The sequence below is a fragment of the Meleagris gallopavo genome, chromosome 6 (genome assembly GCF_905368555.1).
Source record: "Meleagris gallopavo chromosome 6, MGAL_WU_HG_1.1, whole genome shotgun sequence".
Taxonomy (NCBI): Eukaryota; Metazoa; Chordata; class Aves; order Galliformes; family Phasianidae; genus Meleagris; species Meleagris gallopavo.
In genome coordinates this window covers 44,471,850-44,485,197 of record NC_139409.1, presented here as the reverse complement: position 1 = coordinate 44,485,197, position 13,348 = coordinate 44,471,850, and the positions used below count along the sequence as shown (strand labels likewise).

The 13,348-nt window shown below is 40.1% G+C and overlaps 1 long non-coding RNA gene across 1 annotated transcript; it reads right to left on the bottom strand.

The window, feature by feature from the left end:
* Positions 1-371: 371 nt before the first annotated feature.
* Positions 372-10,451, bottom strand: LOC146544159 (uncharacterized). The gene is made up of 3 exons (XR_014884006.1): positions 10,320-10,451; positions 9,231-9,323; positions 372-5,803 (listed from the first exon to the last, which is right to left on the bottom strand). It is a non-coding gene; the product is annotated as an uncharacterized LOC146544159 (long non-coding RNA).
* Between the last annotated feature and the right edge of the window lie 2,897 nt (positions 10,452-13,348).

The window sequence follows — 13,348 nt, the reverse complement described above, 5'->3', positions numbered from 1 at the left end:
TCCTTTTGATGAAAAATGACATTGAGTGATGGAACCAAAACTACTAGGAAATTCAGTTATTCCTAAGTATCTCGGAACAAATTCTTTAACTTGCCATAAGCATTTTCCTACAACATTCTTAACACAGAAAAAGAGAAACATCCCTCAATAAAAAATACCTTGGAAAAAAAAAAAAAAGTAATGAGAAGATGTTTAAACAACCTCAGAATACAATGTTTCACTTCATTAAGTAAAAAATGGCAATTTAATCCAAATTGGTTTTGTGTGGTGAGGGAGAAAGAAAGGTCCTGGAGGATCAGACAACCAAAAAAAGAATTCTCCCATCAAAATAAAACAAAACAAAAAAGGACAAAAAAAACCACACCACCATATCTAGGAAAGTGTTTCTTTTTATTCGTCTTCAATTAAAACTACATAGCAATTCAATTAGCAACCTGAAGTGCCTATTATTTACATGGCAGATATTATCAATATTTGACTTGCTGTCACTTCTGTGTGTCTACTTGGCCTTACTTTCACTCTTAGTTTACATCTTCTCTGGAAAGATCTCTGGATAACAGACCTACAGAGGACTGGTTTTAGCCCTGAAACAATTTAGGTGCCCATAAAACAAATCCTTTACATCAGTTAGATGCTGTCCTGGATATCCTGCTTATCTATTATCCTCTAAATACCAAAGGCTTTGCAAAGGAGATGACAGAAGTTCACGGCTCGGGCTTATCTCTAAAGTCAGTTTCAGATGCCAGTTCAAGGTCTTGACTTTAATCTTCAAAGCAATTAACAGATGAGCCTTTGCTACACTGGAGACCAAATTGCTATCTATAAATTTCCTAAACAGTTTTGCTTCTTTGGGATGATGCTGATCACATCCCACAAAGCCCAGACAAAGCTGCATGAGAGCTGGAGCAAAGCATTTTCTGTCATAGCAATCTGGCTGCAAAACAAGTCTCCATCAGAGACTTCAGAGCTTCACTCTCCCTTTTGAACTGCCTTAAGCCTATTCCTAAAAAGAATGAAAGAAAAAGCCTCCCACCTTAGCAGTGGCAGACACCAGTAGCTCTCCCCAGCCACATGAAAATATTTTCCCAACTCTATCTCCAAATTAATTAGCAAAAAAACACATTGTGAATTTTAATTCAAAAGGGATAAGAGATTCTAAGGCATTCAGAAGAGTATTAGCTACTGCTATCATTGCAAAAGAGGACAGAAGCTGAAATCTCAGCTAGTCAGGTTTATATGTTATACACTAATATGAACATTGTTCCTTGTGTTAGCCTTGCAACCTGTAGTTTGGAAAACACTATGCTGAGAACTAGCTTCACAAAACAAACACATTATAACTAAATTTCCTCTTCAAAACAGAGTCAGACTACTTGAGCAAGAATAATCACATCTTCACAGCCATCCTTTGGAAGTCCTCAAACATTTTTATGTCCTTCTTAGACTGTGGTGTCCAAACCAGCACCCAGTGCTGGAGGTGAGGCACACAGCACAGAGCACAGCAGGACAACCCCTTCCCTTGCCTGTCAGTGTGGGCCTGATGCACCATCTCCAGGTACAGGTGCCCTCTGGGCTGTCATGGCACAATGCTGACTCAGATTCAACTTGCTATCACCCAAAACCCCCAGATCCCTTTCTGTGGGGCAGCTCTCCTGCCTCTTGTCCTCTAGTTTGTGCGTACATCCTGGGCTGCTCCACTCTGGGGCAGATTTTGGCACTAGCTCTTGTTCAACTTCATGCACTTGGTGACTGCCTAGCCATCACAGATGTCAAGACTGCTCTGCAAGGCCTCTCTGTCCTTGAGGGAGTCAACAGCTCCTCCAGTTTAGTGTTGTCCTCAGACTTAGCATACACTTGAGCCCTGCAAACAGACACCATCTCCAGACCAAGCCTTTCCTTGACAGATGAAGCCTTTGCTTCTGTAGAGAGGAGTGTGATTTGAAAGGCTTAAATAACATCAGATTTCATTAGCTTGCTTTCTAAACATCAAATATATAAAATACCAAATAAAAGCATAGGAACCAAAGAGGGGTTGTTTGTACTATCGGCAAAATGTACTTACTGCCTTCTTCTAGTTGGACCTACAGAGCAACCCCTGGGAGACTGCTGACATTGCAGAGCACCACTTGGGCACACAGCTACTGCCTTGCAGAAGCCGTGCTATTGAAACCATGGAGCATGTCCAAGAAGTGGTTACAAACTGGGAAGAAATTGCTATTTTCTTTTGTTAGTGTTGCTTGGGAAACTGATTCCCCCCAGCCCCATCTGGATAACCAGAGGGACACCAAGAAGGCCAGAAGGGAGCTATTCAGGGACCACACAGGAAAGGGGAAGCAAGGTCTAGGTGACAAATGAACCCTTTAAATACAGTTCGTAGCTTCTCTACTCATGTTTAAACACCAGTGGACCTGTGCAGGACCAACAAGTGCTGGTCAGTGACATCTGCTCTGGCTGTGCCCTGGGTGCCACACAGCAATGTCACTGTGATGACACGTGTGCGTTAGAGTGATGTTTGACAATCTCCCAGTGGAATCCCCTGACAGTTCTCTTAGACTTCAGTTGCTGACTGGCAGGGTGAACACTGGCTTACCGCAGAAATGCCTCTGCACGAAAACTTTGGTCAAACTGAGACAAGAAAAATTAAAATTGAGCTACCTGAATCTGAAGAAGCTGGCTGAGTCCTCAAACTCTCCTTCTCATCAGGAGGATGAACAAGGAACAATATGGGATGCTGCTCTAGCATGGATAAAAGAAGAAAAGGATTCACTAACTTCTTCTGATGAAGAGGAAACCAAATGCTTCTCTCACATTTCTTCTGAGGAGAGCAAAGCCAGAATCTCCTCAGCCCTCAGCTTTCCACAGAAACTCTGGCAATCAATTGAAAGTGACCAATTTAAGATGATTTGGTGGGATCATGGTGGAAACTGTGCTGTCATTGATGAAGAAACATTTAAGCTCCAAGTACTGGGAAGGAAAGGACCTGTGAGAGTTTTTCAGATTGAGAACATGAAAGTCCTCATACACAAACTTAATCCGTTAAGATTCACCATGACTGCACAAGATCTCATTCCATTCCTGAGTTTCTGGCAGAGGAAGAAGCACCTGCTGGTCACAGGAAGGTACATCAGCTGCTCCACACATAAACCAACTCTCACAAGATTCTGGTGGGTGGGATGAAAGCTTCAAGAAAATAAGCTTTGGTAATAGAAGAGAGGTTGATGTCAGTCAATTGTTCTGATCTTTCTGTCTTTTTCTGTCTGTTTCTGGGTATTTTAGAGGTTACACTGCTGAATAGCAGAAATATAGATAAAATAGATTTGAGTTATATCCCAATTTGAACACACAGAAAAGATAAATCAGGATATGATGAGTCTATTTATTTCAATATATTTGCAACATATCTTGTTTGACTTAACCTCAGCTCTGAGATTAATCTGACCGACAGACCTTTCTACTACCCATCTTTGCCTTCAGCAATTAAGCCTTACTTCATGTATTTCAGCATCTTTCAGTCCCAGACAGCAACTAACTCTTCTCCTCTGCATTTTTCAGTCACTCTTCTACTCTCACCCACACTTCCAGAGAGATGATCCATAATTGCCTGAACACTGACAGCAAAGAGTTGCTCTGAGGAGACAGAGGTGGCTGCCCCTGCCCTGCAGGGATTCCTGAACAAGAGCCCCCTGAGGAGCAGACCAGGTGCCCAGCCCATGCAGGGAGCAGCTGCTGGGCATGACAGAAGCCTGCTGGCAGCACCAAAGGAAGAAGGCACAGAGGCAGCGGCACCCACCACTCAAGCGCCCTAAGAAAGCCACCACCCAAACCAGTGCTGCTCCAGCCCTGCCAGACCTGCTGCAGCAGCACAGAGAGAAACGTGCCAGCCTCTGGCCCCCTCCCTGCTGCCACTGAGCAGCAGCCAGCCTTACAACCGGCCCAGCACAGCAGGAGCTTCCCCGGCACCCACAGGCAGCAGAGCGGCAGCTCCTCAGGCCCTCCTCACCTCATCCCTTGCAGCAGCCGTGCAGGAGCAGCCCCGTCCTGCCCCAATGGCACCTGCAGCTCTCACCGGGCACATGCAGGGGATGGGCCGGCACCCCAGGTGGGACTCACTGCAGGCAGCATCACCAGTAATGAGTTTGTAAGTTAAGAGGTCATAGACAGTTCTGAAAAGATGTTTGAGTAATAAACCTTCTGCATTATCAGATACTTTCATTTATTTATTTAATTATTTAATAGTTCTGGGAATAAAATGTTTGAATAACTAACCTTTCCAGCTGTCACGTCCTTTTAGTCATTCTTTCATTTATTTAACGGTAAAATCCCAGAATTTTGTCTCACAAAAGGAAGTAGAAGCAATGGCTCTAATATCAATCGAATGGTTTTCTGTAAAAATCAAGCTTTAGATTCTTTAGTTGTGGAGATGCACAAATAATAATAAGAGATAACCTCTCTTATAAAGTTTAAGTGGCACTTCCTGATTCATACTGCTATCAATCATGAGTTGTACTATGGCAGAGCTGATCACGCCCTATGGGAATGTTTTCAATATTTTAGTAAGTCTGAAGTTCACATCAGAGATACAATAAATTGCCAAAATATGAGCTTTATCGTATTGACAGGCAGATGCACACAGCAGCTTGTTTGGTATATGTATTTGAGTTCAAATTTTATCTTTGACTTGAAGTTTAGCTAAGAGAATGTTTCACAAATAGGTTCATGAAAAAATTACTCTCAGAAAAATCCCTTACTGAAAGAATCAATTATTTATAAAATACCACACTAAAGCACGGTATGCTTTCAGCTCATGCAGATTTGCAGTCCTAATGGCAGTCAGATAGGCATTTGATCAGGTGTCAGAAAACTGAGCAGGTATCTGGAATGCAGTTTATCTAGAAAAGCTTAGAGTTCTGATTTGTCAGAACTGTAGAAGATACTGTTTAATACAGACAAATTCTCCTGCCACCACCACACCCATATGCAAAAGCAACACTATCACCAGTTTTGTGTCCTTTCGCTTCCTTCCTGGGGTGTCTGCCAACTAGCCCCCTGCATCCTTACTACCCAGCTCCTTGGTTGTGGCTCTGAAGAAACCGTATGTTTCATACATCTATCACTCTGGGAAATAAACTGCTTTCAGAAATGTCATCTAAAAGCTGGGGGTTTAACTACTGCCTTTAACTGTCCTTATTCCACAGCTAAAAATGTCTTAATGGAAACAAAAAGTTACTGTATTAAAAATACATTTTCTTCAAAAGAAGAGGGAATTGAGATGCCATCTGCACTACTTCTGGCTGCCGTTCAGCTCCTTAAAATGAATGCCAAATTAACAGCAGCACTTCCCCCCTCCCAGCTTCCTTCTCCATCTCATAGCTTGCTTTAAGTTTCACCCAGAATCCTTGGAAAAACAAAGAATACCACCTCTGCAAAAACTTCAGCAGGGTTTGTTTTTTTTTTTCTGTGCTTATTCCCTATGGTTGTTACAGCTTCCCCATGATGTTCCCAATGTCTTGGCTTCCCTGCAGGCAGGTCTATTGGCTGGAGCAGGTTGGGCAGAAATTCCTGCTGGATTCTGCTATGATGCTGCTTGCAGTTTCTGGTCTCAGGCACAATTATTTGGTGCTGGGCATCTCGTTGGTCTCCATGCATTTGCCTCACCTCCAGGATCTTCCCTCACTTCCCAGATACATCCTTCAGTCAGGATCTTCACATTCTCTTTGGGCATCCTTTTCTCTCTGGAAACCATCTCTTGGCACCAGCTCTTCTTTCTGGAAACCAAGCCTCCAGCTTCTCCAACCCAGAAAGTCTGTGTGTAGCAAGAATACATAATGAGCCTATTAATTAGACGGCATATCTCACTATTCTATCAGTTCAACGATTCAGGATGTGCTACTTGCACTTGGTCCAGGTGCTATCAAATTTCCAAGCAATGGTACCAGAGTCTAAAGATTCTTTAGAGCTCGAAAGAGGAAGAAATCCTACCAACAGTCCAGGCTGAGGTACAGCACAGTCACAAGAGACTGGTATTGGCCTGGGAGGATGTTTCACCACTTGGCAAAGCCTTATTTCTATCAGTTTCCACATTCAGCATCCGAAGCTACAATATTTGGCTTGCACCAGTTCTGTCCATTTATGATTGCTGCAGTCTAGAGCAGGAACAAACCAAGCACAGCACGAGCTTGTAAAACCCATCAATTCCGAGCACCAACTCAGTGGTATCTTCTGATATAACTGAATTAGTTCTATCTACAAGCACAGAGGTTGCCATGTCCTTTTCTTTAAGTGAAAGAAGCCTCCAATGAGCAATGAAGACCTCAAAAAAACAAAGGCTGAAACACAAACATCATTTAACAGCTTGTTTTGTTGCATGCCTCATGGACTTACACAGTTCGTGAAGATCTATCACCCTATGGTTGTTACAGTACTTTGCAAAACAGCCAGCTCTTCACAGAATCAGAGAATGTAAGATGCCATTCAACATTATCAGCATTTGAGATAAGTTACATGTTACCAATTTATATGTAAAATGATTCTAATTCTCCTCATTACACTGTTTCTTGATAGTTTTGCTAAAGATTGGTGTGGAGGCACTTGGGCATGGAGAGTGGGTTATTTTTAAGCTCTACGAACGTTCCTTTTATTTGATAGTGTGTCACTGCAGCTGACTAGTGAGAGTCAGCCACGCATACACATGTTGAGCATTCAAGACATTTGACTTGGTTAAACTTACAGAAAGGCTGGTGTTGTAGGTGCTTGTAGTTAAAAGCCATCCACAAAATACAAGCTAGGTAAGTTGGGCACAACACTTCTCTACAAACAGTGTAGAAGGGGGACAGCTGAAGAGCAATGGAGTCTCTAAGAGAGACAGATTGTAGTTTGACTTGATTGTCTTCAGGATTTAATAAGTCCTTATCTTTATCTTATTTTTCATGCTCCAATCCATACCTAGACTCCCCTAGGCAGTCACAACACCAGTATCTCTCTCCTATTATTAAACACAGTTGTGAAAAATATCTTAGCCAGCCTACACTCAGAAGACAAAAAAAAAAAAAAAAAAAAGATGAATGAATAACCTACCATAGTTTGAGAATATCAGTACTGCTTGGCAGTCACATATACAGATGGAATAAGAGCTCCTTTAAGTCCTTGTTTACATTATCTAACAAGAACTCTGGTAACTCAAACATTAGAGCACTCACATTACAGATTTCCTGTTTTAGAGAAAGCTATATTAACTATTGGATGAAAACTAATCAAAATTCTGAATTAAAAAAACAGAATAGAACCCAACACTTTTCACCCCTGGGAATATATGAAATTGCAGTCTGATCAGAAAACTGTGCTGAACTTCCAGAAGTACTACATCACAACCTCCAATTATTTCTTCTGCCTTTTGTAGAGATCTTCATTATTTCATGACAAATAAGTAGTGCTGTATAATGATATATTACTACTATTGAAGCCAGTATATGGATAATCCATTATTTTCAAAGTCCTCTAGGGCAATTTCTGATTAGTACTCAATTTTTTTCTATTAAACAGTTTGACAAAAGAGCATGTAAAATAAAATAAAATGTTCCTATACTCATAGCAGCAGACGTGAAATATTTAAACTGAAATACACCTTTTAAAAAATTATTTTTTATCAGTTCACTAGTTTTTCCTTGAGAAGTTTCAGATTTATTTTTTTCCTTCCTCCTTATCAAAAGGGATACAACTGGGTGTTAAAAATAAGTTCCAACTCTTGATGTCCACACATGCTTCAGCAAAGTTAATGCCTAAATAGCTCTGACAGCTGTATTCATGAACCAGCAAGCAAGCAAAGCCAGGACACAGGCACAGTGCACACAAGTGAGCCTTATCAGCAGCCACTGGTCCCCACTATGTGAGAGGGTCTCTGCAAACAGAACCAGCTCCACACTTGCCCTCGCATTTCAAGATCTCTCCTCCTTCCAGCCACCTTCCACTAAAAGCACTCTTCGTTAAAAAAATAAGGAACAAAGAGAAGAAAGAAAAATAAAAAGAAGAGAGTTAATATCTTCAGCTGAAGTCTTTCTGCTTGCTTTGTGCTGCACTACCTCAGCATGAACCAAAACCCTGCCTCTCCCTGGCCCATTCTCTGCAAATGAGGCACAAAACCCAGAGGTGGTTAATGAATATGCTGCAATTTTTTTTTTTTTTCCAGAATCAGCACAATGTTGCTTGGCACAGGTGCACTTTAACAATGATAAATCTGGAAAGTTCACATTGATTAATTACTCTGATTTTCACATTCACCCATCTTACACAAAGAAAAGGCAAATCAAGCTGTTGGAAGTATCTTTCTCTCCACCTCCCTGATATTTTATGCTGCCCTTTTCTCCTTTTTTTTTTTTTTTTTTTTTTTTTTTTTTTTTTAATGAAACACACAAACAATAAAACCCTGTTTCTCAGCATCTATTTTTAGCTGTAACATTTTGGAACATACAAGCAGAATTGGATTCTCTTAAAACATAGTTCTGAAAGTGGAAGAATTTAGGAAAGCTTCTAGAATAGTTAACAAGTTCAAAAGTCACTTCCTTAAGATGGGGAATGTGCCACCAGCCCATCATCAGATTATCCAGGCATTTTCCACCCAATAAAGACAAGTATTGCCAGCTTTCCTAAACATCTTTATGGAACCAGGGACTTTTCAAGTATCAGGCCAACAAACAGCATCAGGAGTGGTTACTAGATACCCTGCAGGAAAGCAACACCTTTTCAAAAGTAAAGGGCTTCCGATGTATCTTCAAAGGGATCAGATTCAAGTAAGCTCCATATTAGATCTGATCCACCACCAGATCCTTTGCTACAAAATGCTCTGCACCTTTCCCTTTGTTTTAATGGTTAATACACAGCTGCTTAACGTATAAAGAGCTATTCTAAACTGCATTAGAAGGTACTGTACCCTGCAAAGACTATCAGAGATCCACCAAGTTATTTAAATTAGATATAAAAGGTCCTACCTTCAAAAAAGAGAGTAATTCAATAAATTTTCAGGATGCCTAGAGTTCTAGGAAGAGAAGATCTTTGCATAGATAAGTAGATCAATTGCCTAAGGGATATCAAGCAAGTTCAAAATTGTTACATGCTCTACCATTATTTCCACAAAATAGGACTTTTGGGACTTAGGCAAATAATTGTTCAAACTCTGCTGTCAAAACTTAATCCTGCAAATCCACATCCCACATATCACAGGAGTATAAAAATCTGACCTTTTGATTCAACTGTTAACATCTCCAAGGCCGTCTACAGCCAGATGTGAAGTGATGCTGTCATCGTTTATGTCATGAAGTAACACTTCCCTCCTGCATGAAGCAAAACATGACAAGAGCAGCTTGATTACCACTCTCACATTCAAAACAAGCAATGCACCAGAGTAAGGCATATAACTAAATAAAAATAATAATAATAAAACAGAAAGCATACTTAATTACTTAACATTATAACCCTCAATTAAGAATCCTTAGTTAATTGTGGTTTTTGCATCCTCTGAATCATCCAAGCCAGCCAGCAGCCATCAGTTCAACTACAGACAGCATCATTTTTAATAGTATAGATATCCAGCTAGCAATATCAGAGCATCCTTCTTGTAGCACAACAGATCCAACTTGGTATTTCAGAGGAGTATATTTTGCTTTTCACATCAGCATTACCAGAAGAGAAAGCGAGACAGACAACTACCTGATTTTTACAAAATTACAGGAAATAAATGAATAAAATCTCTGAGAGTGCATAGGCTGTACAGCCCAGACATTCTGTATTCACTCTAATTAGTTTCTTTGGAGCAGATTGCTTTCAACAAGCTCAAGAAAATTGAGCTTGATTCACTGGAGACAATCTGGGTTCAGTTGTTAACCTTTTAGCCTTTAATATGGAAGTTTCTTTAAAATCTATAACATTAACAAGTACACTCATCAATAGAAATCAAGATAGCATCAAGATATGATTTTGTTTTTAATACCAAAACAATTCAAAACTGAAAAAAAAAAAGCCATATTTTTTCACCAATTAACAAAGCCAGAATCTGCCTGAATAAGACTGGAGAAGAGACCTCAAGTATTTATACGCTACAGCCATTCCCAAATTTGGATAGAATCAACAATACTATTAAACAAGTGCAGGCTTATCCACATGCCCCAGGGATGCTGCTGGCCAGTACTTAGTGAGGGATGGAGGCACGACAGACAGACATCCCATTCCCACGCCAGCTGATGCGATTAGGGCTGGCCAGCCTGCCCATTCCTGCAGAGGCTGCATCTGTTCAGGAGCGCTCTTGCATTAATAGTCATATTCCTGCTTACCAGCTCCAAGATCCTTTCTAACTGAGGTAAGCCAAGTCCCGATAACTCTCAAACGCCTACAGTTGCCTTGAATGACACTACAAATAAGGAAGATATTCCTGTCGCAGAGGTCAGAGGACTACCAGAATCAGCAGTGACAATATACTAATACAATAAATTGTTCTAACAGTTTCAGAATTGTTTGCTTTTGAATCAATTCCATTACAACAACGCGTAAGAAGAAAAAAGCACACAAGAAACCAAAAACTTCTGCTGACTCAGATGCAGTTAGGTGGGTTTAAGTTTCTCTTTGGGGAACTAGGAGCTTTTGCCTTAGTATAAGAACCAGAAGAAAGGTATCAAAAGCATCAAAACAAAATTCTAACCTTAGTGCAGAAAAGTTTATGAAGGAAACTTAAACTGCATAAAGAAAACAGCAACTTCCTGATGATGCTGAAATTGATTTTGTTCTATACTTCGTGGTTTTCATCCAATAAAATTAAATTGACTTATATTTTCCTCTTCTGTGCTCAAAGATTTTAGTCTTTCTAGTCTCCCATGGCCCACTGTGAGCAAAATGAGCTATTAAAATCAATGTTATGGTCATCTATTAGTCAGCTAATAACAGGAGCAAGCAATTATCCAAGGTAAAGAATGTCGCTCATAAAGCAGAAAGTAAAACCATGCCTATGATTAGATAGTAACAGGCTGCAAAAATATTATTTTACAGATGCCGAGAAATAGAGCTTCACTATAAAAGATGCTAAGTACCTTAATGTTACCCGTAGAAGAGAAGCCATTAGCTGCATTACTTACAAGCCTGGAAATGGAAGAAACGTGGAAGGAGTGTTATCTCTAATAGTGATCAGGTTCACGGGATAACACGAGGATTCCTCTGCTACTTTTTCTATTGTCCAATAATTCACAGTTGTAATGTTTTTCTAACTGTATGATAGAAGTATTCACCTCATTAATCCAGCAGGAAACTAATGCCATAAATGCAATGACTGGCATTCTTCTTTGCCAGTGAGCTCAGCTAGTTTATTGCAGGGTCAGAAAAGCTCAAGTTGTGATGCAAGGAGTATTGCAAGCCCACCACAGCAGGACCCACAGGATGAGTAGAAAAGGAGGAACTGCTGCCCTCTCTGTAGTAGTCCCCATCACTGCATCATCTCTACCATACTGCCCCAACGACTCCTGCAACTTCAGGCTCTGCAAGGATGGAGTAAGGTTTCACCTCCAAAAAGTTTAATGTCTAGAGAGCACTAAAAATAATTGTGCAGTCCAACAACAAATCCAGACATTAAGCAGGGACCAAAAAATATCTGATGAGAGAAGCACTGCTGAAGACCAAAACAGCCTTCTAATTTCTGAAAATAGCTGTCCTCAGAATCAAATACAATTGCATGATAATCCAGGCGAAGATAATCTAGGAATTTTTGCTGGCTTGGTAGATGAGCTGTTCAAAGGAATCCAAACATACCATTGTAACATAATAGCTGAAACTTTACTGTGTGTTTTCCTTATACTTTGTGGTATTATCCAAGTCAGTTCTGTAGGAATGAGGAAATAGCTCACCCTGACATGCAAATAAGAAGGTGCCACACAATAGTGAAAGCAATGAGAAAATGAAGGCAAGTAATTTACAAGTGATTTAAATGGATTAGGAGCAGACTCTTAACATGTAATCACCAAAGCAGATCTCTCTCAATCAAGAGCTGTGACATGAGTCACTTAATCGACACTATCTCAAAAGCAAGGAGAGGGGTTTGAAGCAAAACAGTCCTTCACAGGTGCAGTAATGAAGTTTTCTCTAGAAAAGATGTTAATATGCAGCTTCAAACAGTAAAGCAGAACACTGTTTGTCTGTTTTCTATAGTGGGATTATCTGCAGTCCTTATCGTGAACATATTTCCAAACACACTAGAGAGAGGGGAAGGAGAGCACAGGCTCCTATTAACTGACAGCTTGGTAACAGTAAAGTAATAACAACAGATACTAGTGATGAAAAATGCTTTGGAAAGCAGGAAGAGGACTGACATTGGTTGGGAAACTAGATTTTTTGGTGGTTTTTTCTTTTTTCTTTCCTTACATGAAAAGCCTGATATTTGTGTTTTTAATAATGTTTGCTGCCCTTGGATACCAGCTAAATACAAACATCATCTCATTCCAAAAAGATTTTCAAAGCAGGAAGCATCCACATAGCAGCAAACATAAGGCAGATTCTTTAGTAATCTGTACAAAGCAGAAACAACAACAAAAAAAAGAAGAAAACAACCTTTAAGTCACCTTTAAAGGTAAGAAGTTTCAGTGACACAATAGGAAAATAAAAAAACCATTAAGATATCATTAACTCATTAAGGCTGGACGTTAAGTGTTTGGCACATCCTGTGCTTTCCTTTGTAAACTGTTTTCTCAGCAACCTAGACAAACCTTATGTAGGTGAATGTTACACCGAGATCATCAACTTTCTCTCCTGACTTCTGAGTATTTAGCTATGAAACACCTATCCTGCATTAATACAAGCTTTCATTTCAGTGTTGTACGAGTGTCCAAGAACGCTGTCATGACTTAGACTTAAATGCTATTGTCTCAGAAGAGATGTCAAAGACCTTGACCCACTCTAGGCAAAGCATGCTCTCAAGACAGGTGGAGCTTTTAAAATATGAAAGATGTTTGGATCCTCAGTACGCACTTGTCTATGGCAGTTAAGGATAGAGCAACATTAGGTATCACCATGGGGAAAGGTTGCCCTCCTGCCTGGACAGTGAGCAGAAGGGAATGTATTCTCACTTGTCCTACACCAGGATGCGTTAAGGAAGATAGGACTGCAATTGTGGTTGACAGCCATTGTTTTTTTTTTTTTTTTTTTTTCATTATTCAACCTGGATGTAAAACAAAAAATGAAGTTACATAAAATAATCATCTACTTGAAACAGTGAAAATTTATAGTAGAAAAATATTTTTCAGTAGCTGACAATTAGACCACAGACTCCGCCTCCTGGTGCTTTTCACTATTTATCCTGTCTTAAAAAAAAAAATCACATGTA